The sequence below is a fragment of the Dipodomys merriami genome, unplaced genomic scaffold, assembly GCF_024711535.1.
Source record: "Dipodomys merriami isolate MVZ:Mamm:240054 unplaced genomic scaffold, mDipMer1.0.p SCAF_332, whole genome shotgun sequence".
In the NCBI taxonomy this organism is placed as follows: Eukaryota; Metazoa; Chordata; class Mammalia; order Rodentia; family Heteromyidae; genus Dipodomys; species Dipodomys merriami.
In genome coordinates this window covers 341,288-358,471 of record NW_027204849.1, presented here as the reverse complement: position 1 = coordinate 358,471, position 17,184 = coordinate 341,288, and the positions used below count along the sequence as shown (strand labels likewise).

The following is a 17,184-nucleotide window of genomic DNA, read 5'->3' as shown; positions in this document are numbered from 1 at the left end:
TGATGAGAGCTATTTCTTCTATAATATGCTCAACCAAGGCCTCAGCACAGCTCTCTAAGCACAAGCACTCTTACTTACAAACAAATGGGCGTGGCTGACTCACACCTGTAATCCTAGATCTGAGGATCACAGTTCAAAGCCTGCCCAGGCAGGATAGTCTGTGAGACGCCCATGAGACTCTTACCTCCAATTATCACCAGAAAACCAAAAATGATGCTGTGGCTCAAAGGGGTAGAGCACACACCTTGAGCAAAAGAACTCAGGGACAGCACCCAGGCACAGAGTTCAACCCCCATGACCACCAAAAAAAAAAAACTGTAGACACAGAAATGGAGGTTCAAAGGATGAACAAATGCAGCAACAATACTCATTAGATACTTGAAAATGAACTATACAACTTGTGGGTGGGAAAGGAAGGGAAAAACAAAGAGAAGAGAGGTAACATTGACCAAAAAGAAATGTACTCATTACCTGACTTATGTAATTATAACCCTTCTGTACATCACCTTTATAACAAGAAAAATATTTTTTAAAAGACTGTAGACTTTAGAATCAAAGGAGCAAGTGCTTAAATCCCAGCTCTACTCTCTTAGCTATGTATTGAATACGTCACATAACCTCAATTTCTGTTTCTCCATTTAAGAAGTACAGATCAGAATGTCTTCTACTATGTTGGTAGCAAGAAATCATCTAAAAATTATTTACAGGACATCATTATCACCTAGGAATTTATTTTTAAAATGCAAATTCTTGGGCCCCTGCTGTAGGACATTGCAATTTAACAAGCCAAAAGGTTCTGTGGAAGTTGATGAGCTATTTGATGTGAGCATAACCTTGCCACTGCCATAAAACTATTTCTATCATTCCTATAATTTCTAAAGTAATGGGTGAATGGTGAACTTTTCAAGCAAAGTTCCAAATATATCACTCATAACAAAGCTTTCCATCAGAATTTGGTAGTCAAAAATTTAAGGTTAAGATTTTTGATGAGTATACAATGTACAAATCCCCATGCTTTAATCATGTAGACAATGAGCAGAAATTCTTTTTACCAGAAACAACTAAAATCTATATGAAAAGGCATTCTATCTCTGCAAAAAGAGGTATTGAAGAGGAGGTCAAATTTTTTTTTTCTCAGAAAACAGCCCAGTGTTTGCTTCTAAACAGGAAAAAATACAGGGCAACTGAAGCTCTCATATTCTAGAACATAGATTGTAACCATAATCAATTTTTCAGAGTGCACATTTGTCAATTGCATGGTATGGTTATAAAGCAATTTCTGTCATGCAGTTATAAAATAAGTAACTTTTCTTGCGCACTTTCCTGATGAATGCTTTGGGATAAACCCATTTCCTTAGGTAACTCTAGGAAAGTAAATGAATTTGTCTTTCATATAGGGTGTTTGGATATAATCCAATTACATGTTGCAGGGAACTAAAGCTATGGTGGTTTTAGAAGAGTTCATAAGCCATTCTTTTTAGAGAGTATTTGGATAGCAAATCCAGTAGAAATTAAATCTTTGGTTGTACACCCTCAGGAATATTATCCACTTACCATCTTAGACTGTCAGACTTTTCATCTGTAAAATAAAAATATTAAATCAGATGTTCTCTAAGATCTGTTGTATCTCTTACATCATAATACGCTAAAGAAAAAGGCCATTTTCAGGTCTCAATAACTAAGCCAAACCCCAACTTACTGGTTCAGCTTGAAGACTATGCACAATTCCATTGTCAGGTATTTGATGTAACTATTTTCTTTCTATTGTATTTTAGATTACAAAGCTCCTTAACCTGAATTTTCTAGAAAAGGCTAAACAACACCTTGAAAGACTTTCCTTTGAAAATTCTCTGGATTGAGCTAGGCCTCACCACGGAGGAAAAGGACACGTATTGTGCTCACACTTTCAAGTGAGTTCTAATGAGCATAGGATTGTGGCACGACCATCTTAGGGATATTGTTAGGGTTTTATGTCCTCTTGGAAAAATTCGTAACATTATCTGTTGTTTATGAACATTACCTTCCTTAAACATAGCAACAAAGTAACCTTGGACCTATTTTACAGACAGAATGTAGAAGACTGCTCAATTAAAAAGTGGCAGAGCTAGGTCTTGTTCATTACCTACCTAGCTTCAAATCTCAACCACCTAATCATGTTTAATAGATACCCAGTGTTTAGTATGTACCCAAATAGTTAGTGGCCCTTTATTCTTCTGTATTGGCAACATTGCTTGTGGTAGAAAAAGTGCTACTGTTGACATAAAAGGGCTATAAGCTAAAAGTACCTATAAAGTTCATCAAGCCCAGTGGGGATCTTTCTGCCCCACTAGCACCATAGTGAAGGAACAGATAAATCAGTGTTAGCTTAATTGACAGGTGTCACATGGTTGAAGAATTGTGGATCTTTTTTTTTTCTTGTGAAAATGGTAACCTTTTTTTCTTTTTTTCCCCTTTTTTTAATTGTGAAAATACTGTACAGAGGGGTTACAATTACATGAGCAAGATAACAAGTACATTTCTTATCAAGCATTGTTGCCTCCTCGTTTCCCCTTACCATCCCTTCCCATCTCCCCAGAATTGTGGATCTTTCTGTCTCTTTTTCCTCTTTTTTTCTCTCTCCCTCCCTTCCTCCCTTCTTTCCTTCTTTCCTTCCTTCCTTCCTTTTTTCCTTTTTTCCTTCCTTCCTTCCTTCTTTTCTTCTTCTCTCTTTCTCTTTCTTTCCTTCCTTCTTTCTTTCTTTCTTTCTTTCATTCTTCCTTGCTTCTTTCTTCCTCTCTCTCTCTCTCTCTCTCTCTCTCTCTCTCTCTCTCTCTCTCTCTCTCTCTCTCTCTTTCTTCTTGTCTTTCTTTCTGTTCGTGTGTATTCATCCTGGGGCTTGAACTCAGGGCCTCAGCACTGAGTTGGGTTTTGTTTTTGTTTTTTGTATTTTGTTTTTTGGGTTGTTTTGTTTTGCTAAAGGCTAGTGCTCTACCACTTGATCCACAGCTCTACTTCTGGCTTTTCAGAGAGTTAGTTGGAGAGCCTTCCTGCCCAGGCTGGCTTAAAACCACAATCCTCAGATCTCAGCCTCTAGAGTAGCTAGGATTACAGGCTCACAGCTTCTAGGAGACCGTTATTATTATTTTGTTGTTGTTGTTGTTGTTGGTCATGGGGCTTGAACTCTGGGCCTGAGCGCTGTCCCTCAGTTCTTTAGCTCAAGGCTAGCACTTTACCACTTGAGCTACAGCGCCACTTCCGGTTTTCTGGTGGTTTATTGGAGATAAGAGTTTTACACACTTTCTTGCTCGGGCTGGCTTTGAATGGCGATCCTCAGATCTCAGTCTCCTGAGTAGCTAGGATTACAGGTGTGAGCCACTGGCACCTGACTGAGACATACACATGTTTAAGAACTACTCATTTAAACAAAGCAAAGACATTAAATTTTTTTTCAGTTCAAAACTGACTCACTGATAAAAACAATAAGAGAGGATAATGACAATTTCCAAAATATTACACTAAGCAAGCTGAAATGTATTGCCATTTTACTTACTGTCTTTATCAATTAAAAATCTATTCACTAATGTTTAATTTGATGGTAGAAGTGTTCAGAACAATGAAAATTCAACTCAAAAGATATAGTGCTTTTTCTCTCACCAAGATAATAAATCTAAATCATTTTATGGTTTTTTCCCTGCGGTAGTTTCCAGTGAGGGGCTTATGTTTACATTAAACAATGGGTGCTATTCCATGGCATCTACCAGGTATTAGTCATTGTGAGAGGTGCTTTACTCATCTTATTCTGGCAACACTGCTGTGGTAGAGATGTTGTCCTCACTCTATACATGAGAAAACTAAAAGATTAGACATTCATCTCTTCCTATGCTCTTTGCAAGGCTCCTGAGTCTTTAGAGACAATGCATTTCCTGGCCAGCATCTCCCTTTCCATCCTCTTATGTTGATGTTAATCCCCCCCAAGTCTGCCAAACACAGGAAGCTAGAAGTGTAAACTGTCCTTTGTGACCCATTCCCCTTTTCCCCTGTAATTCACAACATAATGCCCACTCTGGCTAACATTAAATTCAATTTTTGCAAACTTAAGCCCTCCAGCCTACAGAAAACTGCTTTTAGAAGGGCTGCCAAAACTCAAGGACCACTGGGATCTTGGCAACAATAATGATCCTCAGAAGAGAAAGAAGAGGAGCCATATAACAGAGTCATAACTCAATTGGATGTGAGAAATGTATAGAGAGCGATACTGAGCATAAAAAGAGGGAACAACTAGCAAAGAGAACAACTGAAAATATGATTAACCAAGAGAGATTTTTGAAGCATGCAGTTTTTGTAAATAGCTTCACAGCCACATAGCACCAACAACTATCATGCAAATTATTAAATGCATTGGATTATCTTTTTCCATTAGAATTATCTTGTTTTTAGTGCAATAATGCTACAATCCAGAGTTCAATAGAGAACAGTTGTTTGTCACTATTTCTGAGTTGTAAGGACCATTATCTGTATTTCATTAGGTTTGAGAGCATATATCCACCAAAGGGAACATATACTCTAATGATATATAGATATGTAGGTATAGCTATGTGTGTATGTGGTACATACACACACTCACACATAAACAGAGGAAAGAATTTTTTTATTTGGTAGTGAATAGATATTAGTACAACCTAGAATTTTACAAAGCTCTTCTAGCCATGTGTCTATATTAGAAGCCCACCTAGTGCAGAGCACTGGTGGCTCATACCTATGATCCTATATACTCAGAAGACTGAGATCTAAAGATTTTAGTTTGAAGCTAACATGGGCAGACAAATTCAAAAGAGTTCTGTCCAATTAACCTGCAAAAGATTGTAACTGGAAGCATTGCTCAAGTGGTAGAGCACCAGCTGTGAGCAACAATGCTGAGAAAGAGCATAATGCTCTGAGTTCAAGCCCCAGCACAGCACAAGAAAAAAAAGGAAAAGAAAGAGAAAGAGGAAAGAAGGAAGGAAGGAGGGAGGGAGAGAAGGAAGGTAGGAAGGAAGGAAGAAAGGAGGGAAGGAGAAAAATCTACAGAGCTATGGTTTAGAGATCTCCTTTCATTTCTAGCCACTTGCTTTATTTAATTGCAGGAACTATAGCTATTAGCAGGGTGACTAGGTAGGGATTCTTTCCCTACCCACTCTGCTCCTTTTCCAGGTTCCTCTAAGTTCCTAAAAGTCTCTTCAACTTAAACCTTGCAACTTTGGGAAATAACTGAAATAAAAATTACAATGATTTGAGTATTTAGTGAGCACCAGAAACTGTACTAAAAGAATAATTTATACTTATTTTCACAAATTTGTGAAGCAGGTGCTACTCTCAACTGTGATTTTCAAAACGGGGTGAGAGAATGCTCTTAAATCACATAGACTGGTAGAACAGAGGAGCCTGAGATTGGATCCAGCACTCCTTGATATCAAAAGATATCCCCAACAGGTATGTCATTTAGCCTGGCCAGGGTCTACCATAGCTAGGAGCAGAGAATATCCTTCTGTAACTGAGGTAGAGTTCAACCTTCTCAATGCAGCCACACCAACAACTGAAGCACACAGTCTGATGGCTGATGCCTTGTGAATGCTCTTCCAGGAAATGGATTCCCTTTCCCCTGGTTCCTTTAAGAAACTCTTTTAATGCCCACCCTTCTGGTACCAGCGAAGGGTAAACAGGAACCTTCCTAGACTCAACTTTACTACAGGAAATGAGCACCCTTCCTATTCTCTCCAATATACTTAGCTCATCTCAGTAATTTGCCCAAAGTCTTTTGACTCTTAGGAGTCAATCTCTCCTAACATAAAACACCTTTGTGTTCTACAGATGGTGGGTGGCAAGGTGCCCTGGTCAGTGCATCAGAATCTAATCTGTAATATGCTTGCAAATTGGTAGTGTAGTCAACCCCAGACTAGAGTTCCAAAGACCATTATTAATCAATCCAGATTAATCCAAGCTCTTTTCACACACCTTTCATCCAATAGCAGTGACAAACACATAGTCATAAATAATAATAGATTGTATTAAATGAGAATTTGCCCCATGTTTGATAGTCCTCTACATGAACTATCTCTTTTGGCCTTCACAGCAGCTCTAGGCAATGGACACAATTATAAAGCTCAAGAGATTGAGGCTTACAGAAATGATGTGATTCCCAATGTCCCAGAGGTGGGTAAGTATAGAATCTGAAGCAGAGCCCAGGCAGTCTGGGTTCAAAGCCAGTGTCTGAATGACTGCTCAATCACCTCAATGGCTCGGTAGCTGCTCTCCGAGCACCAGGAACAGTACCCAAGACCAAATTCATGGCTGTGTTACATAGGCAGCTCTGAAGCAAGCAGGTGGGAAGAGGGTTGGATGGAAGCCCTGGAGCATCCCTACACAAAATTGGGGAATAAAGAGTGTGCTAGAACCCACAAACTTCTGTTCCTCTGAAGGAGGATGTGTTCAGTGAAAAGAAAGAGTTGTTGGGCCAGCTATTTGCACTGAGGAACAAGCAAGCTGCTCTGAAGTGTGACCTTGGGCAACTTTCTTAACCTCTACTTAAAGCCCTTGGAAATTCACCTCTAAAGTAGGGCTGAAGTGAGAAAATCTGCCTGCAGAACTTTGCTCATGATCTAGCACCACGTCCCTGCACGTGTCCATTTTGTGATTCTGACCATTATCATTCCACTGTATCACCAACTGAAAAGAGCTAAAACCCACTTCAAAGCCCTTTCAGCTACCTGTGACATAGCAAGCATGTGGAGGAGATTTTATCCCTAAGCACCGAGATAGCACAGAACCACAGTGACAGAGCAGTTCTCCCAAGCCTATGCTGAGGAATGGGCACAGTGAATGAGCTCAAGTTTCTCCTCTTGTTTCTGCTTTTGTACTTTCTACTTTTGTACTTTTGCAGCCTAGAAACTGCAAAGTAGAGGAGTACTGTTGGCAGGAGGAAAAGGGCAACCAATGCAAACAGACCCTGATTAATCAGGCTTGAGAACAGGCCATAATTTACTCTACAATGGTCTCTAATGGGAGTGGGGGTAGGGCAAGAACAGAAGCAAGGGAAACAGATGCCCGTTAAAGTTTCTCATCAAAAACCTAATGAACCATTCTTTATGAATGCTATGGTGTTTTATAATCTAAACTTCTTTTAAATGTCTAGGTCCAGAGCCAGCTCTCTCTGGCTCTCTCTCTGTCTCTGTCTCTCTTTGTCTCTGTCTCTCTGTCTCTGTCAGTCTCTCTGTCTCTCATTCTCTGTCTCTGTCTCTGCCAAGAGAAGTGTTGCTATCTTTGCCATTGCTGATCTTTGTTATTCTTTGATTGGAAAAAAAAAAGTAAAGCCAAAATAGATGGGCCTTAAATGTAACACTTGAATTCACCATCTCCTGTTATATATTAGTTGAAGAGGACTTTGGAAAATACACAGAGATATTATATGTAAATCAATATTTTTTCTTTCTCATTCAAACCATGAATACTGACTAGCTAATTTTCATGGCATTCCCCATCAGTGAGCTTTATTATCCTGTTCCAATTCAATTCTTCCTCAGCGTTTTAATCAGCCTAGATGATTTTACTTTATCTCCATGAAATTGTTTTTGCCAGCATCCTACATTTTGTTTAGATTTTCTTGCCATAGCTGGATACATCCTGCACTGGCATTCAGGTACAATGGAATGGGGCAAGTAAGATAAAGACTGGAACAAGGCATTGGTATGAGCTAATGTGAATGCTTAGAGGGAAAGGTCAAGGAAGTATAAACCAGCGGGGAAGACCAAGGGAACAGTTAGTGGGTTCATGCAACTACAAAGGCAATAGCATAGATAAAACTTGGGTAACAAATTACAATTAGTAAACTCAACAGATGCAGAAGATTGTCCCTCCAAAACGACTTTACATACCCCATTTCGTCATCTTCATGTAGGTCATGTTGAAGATGGCTTTGTCTGTGTGACTTGCTAGTAGGAGTTAATCTGTTTGTGCTGCTGTAACAGAATACTGTACCCCAAACAGGGTACTTTATTAAAACAAATAAAACAAATTATTTAACTTACATTTCTGAAGGTCCCAAGGCATGGCACCAACATGGGGGTGGGGGGTTGCTGTTGTTCCAACAGTGAAGCTTTAACTCAGAGCCCTGCCCTCTTGCTTAGGTTTTCTGCTCAAGTCTGGCACTCTACTACTTCAGCCACAGCTCTACTTCTCAGCATCAGTTTTTAATGAGAGGCTCAGGGCAGCTATCATTATGCAATGAAAGGAAAGGCAAGAAACCTGGGAAGGTCGGGCTTTTTTTTTTTTTTTTTTTTTTTACAATACTGGGGTTGAATTCATATTCTTGCACTTGCTAAGCCAGAGCTCTACATTCCTGAAAAACCTAACCCATTCTTCCTTACCAGTATTAACCAGTACAGTTATTACCTAACCATCTCTCACTTGACAGCAACTCTTAAAGGTCCTACAACCTCTTAGCACCATTACCTTGAGGACCAAGCTTCTTAGCACATAGACCATCTACAAACCATAATAACAGGCATGATAAGCAGAGGCTTGTCATATATGTACATAGTTAGACTTGCCTTTTGGGTATCTACCGGTACCATGAGATGAGCCTGTGAGAGGAGTATTAGGTCAAATGGGGCAAGAGACAAATGGACCATATCTATGGCTTGGAGCAAGCCTGGACAAACTTAGCAAGTTCTTTCTGGCCTCAGAACCTCCACAAGTGTTGTTTCTTTGACCTAAATTGCATTTCCTAATCTGAACGCTTTCTCATGTTTCCAGTCTGAACCCAATTGTCAGTTTCACGGGGGCCCTTCCAAGACTCTCCTCCCATCTAAATTACGCCTGCCCCTACATTAACTCTTCCTTAATGTAGTAGATTATTTTCCTTCATTGAACCACAGTTTGTTTCTATGTCCCATGTTTGGCTCTTCCATCAGATTTCTAGAATGAAGTATACCAAGTTCTCTTCCTGGAGACTCTCACTACTTCAGAGATGACATACAGTTCTTCTCCCAAGTAGCTTTGAATCCAGATGTAGGCTAGAGCCACTTAATTATTTTCTGTCTATGGTTAGAGTGGACCTGGGAGATTGAACCATAGTGGATAGCAAAATTTAGTGGCTTGAAAAGATAAACTACTTTATTACTTCTCAGAGTTTCTGTGGACCAGGAAATCAGGAGGTTTGAATTGCCATTTCTGGTGCAGGCTGTATCATGAGGTCACAGTCAGGTGATGGATGCCCAGGGCAGGGCAGACCTCTCTCCTTATCATCTCAGGACCATTTCATATGATGTCTCTGAACAAGTTTAGATTTGGTCAAGTGATAAGTGTATCAATCACCAGTCTGAGCACAAAAAGACAACTCAGACACATCTGTGTTTTCTCATGGGTATGGCTCTTGTCCCTCTTTGTTACCTCTTCTCCATCTCACCTTGTGTGTAGTATATCTTGGCTTTATTGTCCATCTCAGAACTTTCTCCAAGCTTGCAGAAGCTCATTCAGCCCCCATACCTCTTCCAGGTTCAACCAGAAAGAGATAGTAAAGCCTCAGGTCAACTCTCAATCCAAGGAGAATAAAACCCATTGGACAAATGCCCAAACCTTTTATCCTATGAATAGAAGCTGTCCTTTACGCTTCAGTGGTCCCTACAGACTTTAGTCTGTAGACACTTCATTAACTTTTTCCTTCTTGTTTCTTCCTACCTGCTTCCTGAGATTACCTCTTACTTTAAGCTTATTGAGAAAACTTAAAAAATGAAGTTACTCTTATGGGTGATATAGTGAAATTCACACTAGTAATTGGCTGCTAGGAGCCAGTATAGAAAATAGGAGTAAAGTGAGTTAACATTAATTGTGCCTAACCATCATAGATGCATCCTCACTGTTACTATTATTTTATCCATTCTGATATACTTTGTCTCCCATATTTTAACACGTTTTAAGAAAATAAGAAATATCTTTAATTTGAGAATGTAACTATATTTGGCAGTATTTTTCTTAGACATATGTGAAGATTATCTTATAAATCTGGCTCAGAGATATATAAACATTGGATACATCTGATAATCATTATTATTTTAGTCTTTAGAATTTGCTAGTTCCCACTCAGTTTCTCTGAGTCAAGGGAAAAAAGGGAAAGAATTGTTAGGGTACAAAGACAATATGTGGAATGGAGCTCGTGAAGAGTCCTATAGTCCCTTAAAGCCTGATGAACCCAAAGATCCCCCAGCCAAGAAGAAAAGTGACAGGAAGGATCCATTGGTCTTCCTAGTAGGTGTTGGAATCCTAAGCTTATAAAGGCAGGATTATTCTTCACTCATCCACATCATCTAAAAACGTGGTTCAGAATGGAGCCTGGTAAATGACTGTTGATGGGAACAAAGTGAGGGAGATGCCATCATGGTCAGTTCTCTCTGTCCTGGAAGTACACATAGGAGTAGAGACCAATGACATAACCAACATTGGGGATGCTAATTGAATTAAAGAGGGTAAACAAGCCTTCTTGTAGCCCCTTGCAAGGGGAGAACCCATTGACTTTGAATACCTAGCAGGCTGCAGGCCCTTCAGGAGATAGATAACTTGTATCCACTTCATCTCTACCTTTTCCTGTGGCTTCCCCATCCTTTTCCTACCTTCTTGTGGCTTTAAGGGCCCCAGAGCAGGGCTCTGTGTCTTCCTCTTTCTCCTCTTGGAAAGAAACCTTTCATTCACATGGACCTTTCTGCCTCCTACAGCATTTGATAATCTGCCCTTTACCTCATTTCCTTCCCTGAAAACTTAATCTTCCAATTTCCCATCTCTTTAGGCTCAGCCCACTCTCTGGTAGACCAGATGGATGCATCTGGCACTTGGGGTTGTTAATGAGTTATCCTTGTTAAGGACCATTTATATCGTAATAGCCCTTTCTGTGCACTTAGTTCACAATGACAAACATATGTTAAGCATTCCATAGTGAACTCATAGGGACACTGTGGGCTATTTTGTAATTTTCAAGGGGAATGCAGAGACATCTGTCAGACTGTGCCCAAATTACTACTATTAAGTGATTTGGACTTACTTAATAAACACAACTGGTAGATGACTTAAAAGAGCCAAAAAATTATTGACAATAAATGTCCTGTGAATAGAACTTTTATGAACTTATGCTTCAAGCCTAATAAGTAAGTGGAAGTGGCATTTGGAGCACCCTAGAAAAACTTTCAGGAAAAGAATCTGTGGGCCAAAATATCCCTTCAGAGGCCCTAGATCACAACATGTAGGTAAGTGTCCACCTTTCCAGTGGGTTAAGATCCCCAGTTTTGTCAGCAAATTCTAAGTCCTATCCTAGGTGACAACTGACTATAGACTATATATGCATCGTGTGTGTGTGTGTGTGTGTGTGTGTGTGTGTGTGTGTGTGTGTGTGTGTGTGTGTGTGTGTGTGTGTGTGTGTGTGTGTGTGTGTGTGTGTGTGTGTGTGTGTGTGTGTAGTGCTTGTCCTTGGGCTCTGAGCTCAGGGTCTGGGCACTGTCCCTGAGCTTTTTTGTTGTTGTTGTTCAAGGTTATCATTCTACCACTTTGAGCCATATCTTTATTTCCAGCTTTTCATGATTACTTGGAGATAAGAGTCTCACAGTCTTTCCTGCCTGAACTGGCTTTGAGCTTAGAAGCTCAGATCTCAGCGTCCTCGGTAGTTAGTGTTACAAGTGTCAGTCACTAGTGCCTGGCTCAGACTATCTATTTTTAAAAGTGATTATAGCCCCATGGACAAAGAGACATGTGTTTAGAGTTCAAGTGATCCTCATAATTTCTATTGCATTCCTTCTGTGCTAGAATGTGAGCTCCAAGAAAGCAGGGGCTTCCTTTGTTCAATACAGTGTAATTAGTATTACAAGGGCTCCTAGTACATAGAAGGCCCTCAGTAAATATGTCAAATAAATGAACTGGGGTACCATGAAAGAACTGAGTTCAGAATTTAGGAGAGCCAACTCTTTTAGTCCTTCTCAGATGGAGAAGGAGCCTTAAGTGGCTAGATCCCAGATCCATTTCCCAGACCATGATAAATAGCCTCCAGTTCTACTAGGTAGACTTCTTCTTTTCTTCAGTATCCAGGAATAGTGTGTGTGTGTGTGTGTGTGTGTGTGTGTGTGTGTGTGTGTGTGTGTGTGTGTGTGTGTGTGTGTGTGTGTGTAGTTTATATTAATATTTATCTGGAATCTAAAGTCTACACTAGAAGTTAAGCTCTGTGAAGGTGGAGGTTTTATTTGATCACTACTGTACAGCCAAGAGTAACTAGCACATAAAAGAAGTAGGTATGTTGAATAAATGAACTAGAGTTCAATGACAGAACTAAGCTCTAATCCCCATCACTGTCTGTTTGAATGGTATCAGGAATGGCAGTAGCAGGTGTTCGGTGCTGATGCCTCTAAATCTAGCTAATCAGGAGGCTGAGATCCAAGGATTGTAGTTTGAAGCCAGCCTCGGAAGGGAAGTCCATGAGGCTCATATCTCCAATAAACCACCTAAAAGCCAGAAGTAGAGCTTGGCTCAAGTGGTAGAATGCTAATCTTGAGAAGAAAAAAATGCTCAGGGACAGTGCCCAGGCCCTGAGTTCAAGCCCTGGGACCAGCACAAACAGAAAAAAAAAGAATCCATATTGCAAAAGACTGAGTTTATCAGCAAATGAATAAACAGAAAATCCCATCCCTCTGAGTCTGTTCTTCCGACGATCCTACCCACACAATAGTTATAATTCTTTCTACATCTACTAAACATGCCTGGGTTTGAAATGGTTAAGGTGGTGTCTCTTGCTGATTGATGTGCACTTAGGGAGGTATATTCAGCTATCCCTGGAAGGTGACTTGTGGGACCCCACAGTTAATGGCCCTGTAAGCAGATCCGGCCTTTAAAGGCTTCACAAAAGGGCACACTCACAATTGAGGCTGTAGTCTAAATACTGTCTGGTACTGATAAGCCTGGCTGAGAATGCCTGTCCTATCCCTTCTCCAAGTCAAAAGCTCTTTGAGAGGCAGCCAAGCAGTACTAAGTGCATTATCTTGTCTAAGCAAAGTATGAGAAGTAAATTAAGATTCTTACTGACCTCACTGACTTAACATTTAAAAAAAACTCTGCTTTTACCTAATATATAGCCAGTGCCCTAAAGAAAATCTCCTCCCTTCCCTTAAAATTATATTTAGTATGAAGAAATTCATTCCCTTCAGGAGTCTCATTCTATAAAAATACTTCCATTTCTGCTTGCTCTGGTCATTTTTAAACCAATCACTAGAAGCAGAGATACAATGACCTCAATTAGCTTAGATCTACCTATTAGTTTTTCGATCTACAAGATCCGTCCTAGGAGCTGCAGGTGCAATCCCTTAGATTTATGAGGGGAGGTAGATATCTTAAAAGAGAATCAGGATTCTCCTAGCTAGGAAGTAAAGGGGAGTTAGGGGCTAGGTGTGATGCAGTAGTAATGTCTAACATGAGGATTTTATAGACTTTAAGGGTATAGATGTGATGTTGAGGATCCTTGGCACTAAATATTATCCTCCTTTTGGATGTCCTCTGCTGGCTACAATAGCCAAAGAGTTTACACACACACACACACACACACACACACACACACACACACACACACACACACACACACACACACACACACACACACACTTCATTGTTCATTTGCCTGTCCAATCTGCCCTCACTTTATTTCCCAACAAGTAAGCTTTTAACTATTTTTGGACTAGACTGTCTTTGCCATTCCATTGGCTCTTGTCATGAGGTGAAGCTGCCCTGACTTCATCAGACACATTTGATACAACTCTAAAGTCCATGAACTTACTACTGACATTGAAGAATGACTAAATAGCCTTTTCCTGCCTTTCCATTTCTGGATCACCTCAAGACTCTCTAACACAAAGTTCAGTCCTACCCCTTTAAGACACCTCCTCAGATTGTTACTGTCTTGTCCAGCCCCTTTTAAGTCCCTATAGCTGTTAGCTTCAATGTTTTTTGTGTGTACTCTTAAATTGTTTTTTGTAAAGAAAACTTTTAACTGATATCCAGTAATATTAATTATAAGTCTAATTACCAACATATATCTATATATAATATATTCAAATTTATTTATTTATATGTAATTATATATACATATATGTTATATGTTTATATAAATATATATTTATCTACCTGAATATATTTCTGGTCATGATCTTAGAACAGTAAGTATACTTAAATTATTCTATTTGTAGTTAATATTTGCCATCTAACTTGGCAAACCCAATTCTCATTTTAAAACTATCAACCCAGCCAGATTTCCTTTCTATAAAAAAAGGTACACTTCAGCTGGGCAGTGGTGGCTCACACCTGTAATCCTAGCTACTCAGGAGGCTGAGATCTGAGGACCATCGTTCAAAGCCAGCAAGTCCATGAGACTCTCATCTCCAAGAAACCACTCAGAAAACTGGAAGTGGCACTGTGGCTCAAATGGTAGAGTGCTCGCCTTGAGCTGAAGAGCTGAGGACAGTGCCCAGGCCCAGAGTTCAAGCCCCACAACTGACACACACAAAAAAAGGTATACTTCAATTTTAAATTCAAATAATCATATTAATGTCCATAGCTGTTACAGTGATCTCACTTTTAAATTCTAATTCAAAGATGGATGGATGGATGGATCGATGGATGGATCGATGGATCGATGGATCGATGGATGAATAGATGGAGCTTCGGATGTGCCAGTCATCTTTTGGATAACATCAGGGATGTCCTCCTTTATTCCTGCTGGCACTCAGTCCTCAAGAGGAGGCATCCTGGAATAATTCCTTTGTTTGGCACCCTGGGTCAATTCCACACCAATAAATTTACAGTGGGTATGAAGCTTTGTGTGTGTGTGTGTGTGTGTGGGCCAGCTCATCAGAATTTGTTGTCTTCTACCTTGAGTTCTTGGTTAGTCTTTAATAGGGAGGAACTTTGGAGAAAGTGAAACTTTTTATTTTAGTAATCCAATGAGAGGTATTAAATCAAAACACTATTGGGACTGAATGTAATAACATGAACCTCTTATTCTAGCATTTTAGAAGCTGAGGCAGGAACATCATAAGTTCAAGGACAGGCTGGGCCGCAGAGCTAGACCTGACTCAAACAAAAAATTACAAACAAAAGCAAAACACCATTGGCAAAACCTGGGTTTTGTCTAAGGGTAGGCAAGAAAGATTTAAGAAAAGGTAAGTAAATTATTCCTGTTTTGTATCTAAATATTTTTTTTTACCAATACTCAAGTCACAGTACAATTAGTAGAATAATTGTCTTGTATGATTGCAGATATCATAGACAAAACAAAACTAGCACCTAAGGATAGAAAGGAATGTTTGTACTTAGAATCTCTAAAGCATCTCTAAAATATAAATATATATGTGTATATATATATATATATATATCTGTGTATATATATATATATATATATATATCAGATATCTCAGTACACATGATCTGGTTCAAATAATGGGGGTAGGAGAGTATCTCCTACCAAATTACCAAATTATCAAATTAACAGTATCAGTTCAGAAATTGAATTTCCTCTTTTTTGTTACTTTAGAGAATAAGTATGCATATCCAAGCAGGAATGAGGGACGGGCACCCTCTTAACCAGCACAGCAGACTAAGAAGGAGCCAGGTGCTAACTTTGGGCAGCAAAACAGCTGGATTTCTTTCCAGCTTCACTACCATCCTCCCCTTCTTCATCCCCATTAAAAATCAACAAAATGTTTTTACTATAGCTAATGGCTAAAGAATGAGAGCAGATGGAATGAGAACAGATGCACAGTCTTTATACATTTTATGTTTTGATCACCCTGACTCTCAACTCTTCTTCCTTAAGCCCCATCTATAAACCATTGCCAATTGCCCCCGCCTCCCTTTTTCTAAAGCATCCTAATGAAAGTTCCAAGCCAGGACTGAGAAAGGATTTGTGCTGGCTCTCTCCCATAGATCCTTAACTATCTTTGCCCCTGCTTCCTGCAGGCAGAAATGAATTCAAAGCAACTTGTATGGGAGCAGCTGCCTCATTCTCCTCCCAAGCCCAGTCACATTCTGTTGTTCATTCTTGGGCAATATTTCAGAAGCTTACTCAACCTGCCATTCACTTCCCCCACCTCCTACCTCTGCCCCCAAACAAGACATTAGGAAGGAAACATGAGAAATTGTATTTTGGCCTAATTGAACAATAGCCCTTATTTCATCTTGAGAAAGATAAATGGGCTGTCCACCTTGGCTTCTCACTTTATCTGTAATGAGGTTTCTCTCTCAACTGTTTACTAAAGTATTAAAAAGCACTTTGCAGTGCCTGCTGCTATATTCCATCAAACAAAGTCAATAAAACAGATGAAGACATATGAGAAAGCAAGCAAGATAAGGTGCCTTTTATGAAAGTTCACATTCTAAAACTATTGGAACTGCTTGCCCTCTCTGAATTCAGTGGGAAATACACAGCCTTTTCCTTTCTGGTAGCAAAGAGGTTTGTTTGTTCGTTTAATGTTTACCTTTTTACATAGGGCAGGAGAACTCATGATAGGCTTTTCCAGGGTCAAGCCAAGCTGGGTAATGGTCCTCTTTAATGACTAAGAGGTATGAAATTGCTAGAGTTCTGAAATCCTAATAGGCTATTAACATCTCTATAGCAGATATATTTTTGTGGAGTTTGCCTGTCACCCGCAGTGGTGAGCTGTGCATCTGTTCTTACTCTGTCTTTAGCATATTCAAATGTTGAGAACTACAAAGGTGAACATTGGGAATTGGAAGGCCTGGGTGCAGACCCTCCTCAGAGTTTTGACATGCTCTATGAAGTGTACCTAATTTCTTCCTTTATATTCTACACTAATACATATTCCATTTTTGGAAACAATCAACTATATGATGTATTGAAATTTTATGTAAGAATTAAATATGGACTTTTTTCAGTCATAGGGCATGAACTCAGGGCCTCAGTGCTGTCCCTTAACTCTTATGCTCAAGGCTAGACCTCTACCACTTTCTGCCACAGTTCCACTTCTGGTTTTTGAGCAGTTAATTTGAGATAAGAGCCTCACAGGGACTTTTCTGTCCAGGTTTACTTGGAACCTCCATCCTCAGATCTCAGCCTCCTGTAATCCTAGGACTACAGGTATGAGCCCGCAGTGCTTGGCTGAACTAATTTTTTTTTAACACAGACACAGTTCTGTT

General features: G+C 39.7%; 1 long non-coding RNA gene across 2 annotated transcripts; it reads left to right on the top strand.

Moving 5' to 3' along the window:
• Positions 1-1,302: 1,302 nt before the first annotated feature.
• LOC138842246 (uncharacterized) lies at positions 1,303-14,823 on the top strand. 2 transcript variants are annotated; one of them, XR_011376673.1, is made up of 5 exons: positions 1,303-1,910; positions 5,323-5,448; positions 6,089-6,168; positions 14,303-14,542; positions 14,626-14,823. It is a non-coding gene; the product is annotated as an uncharacterized lncRNA (long non-coding RNA). The 2 variants fall into 2 exon arrangements; XR_011376674.1 differs by having other exon boundaries at positions 6,089-6,172.
• The last annotated feature ends 2,361 nt before the right edge of the window (positions 14,824-17,184 follow it).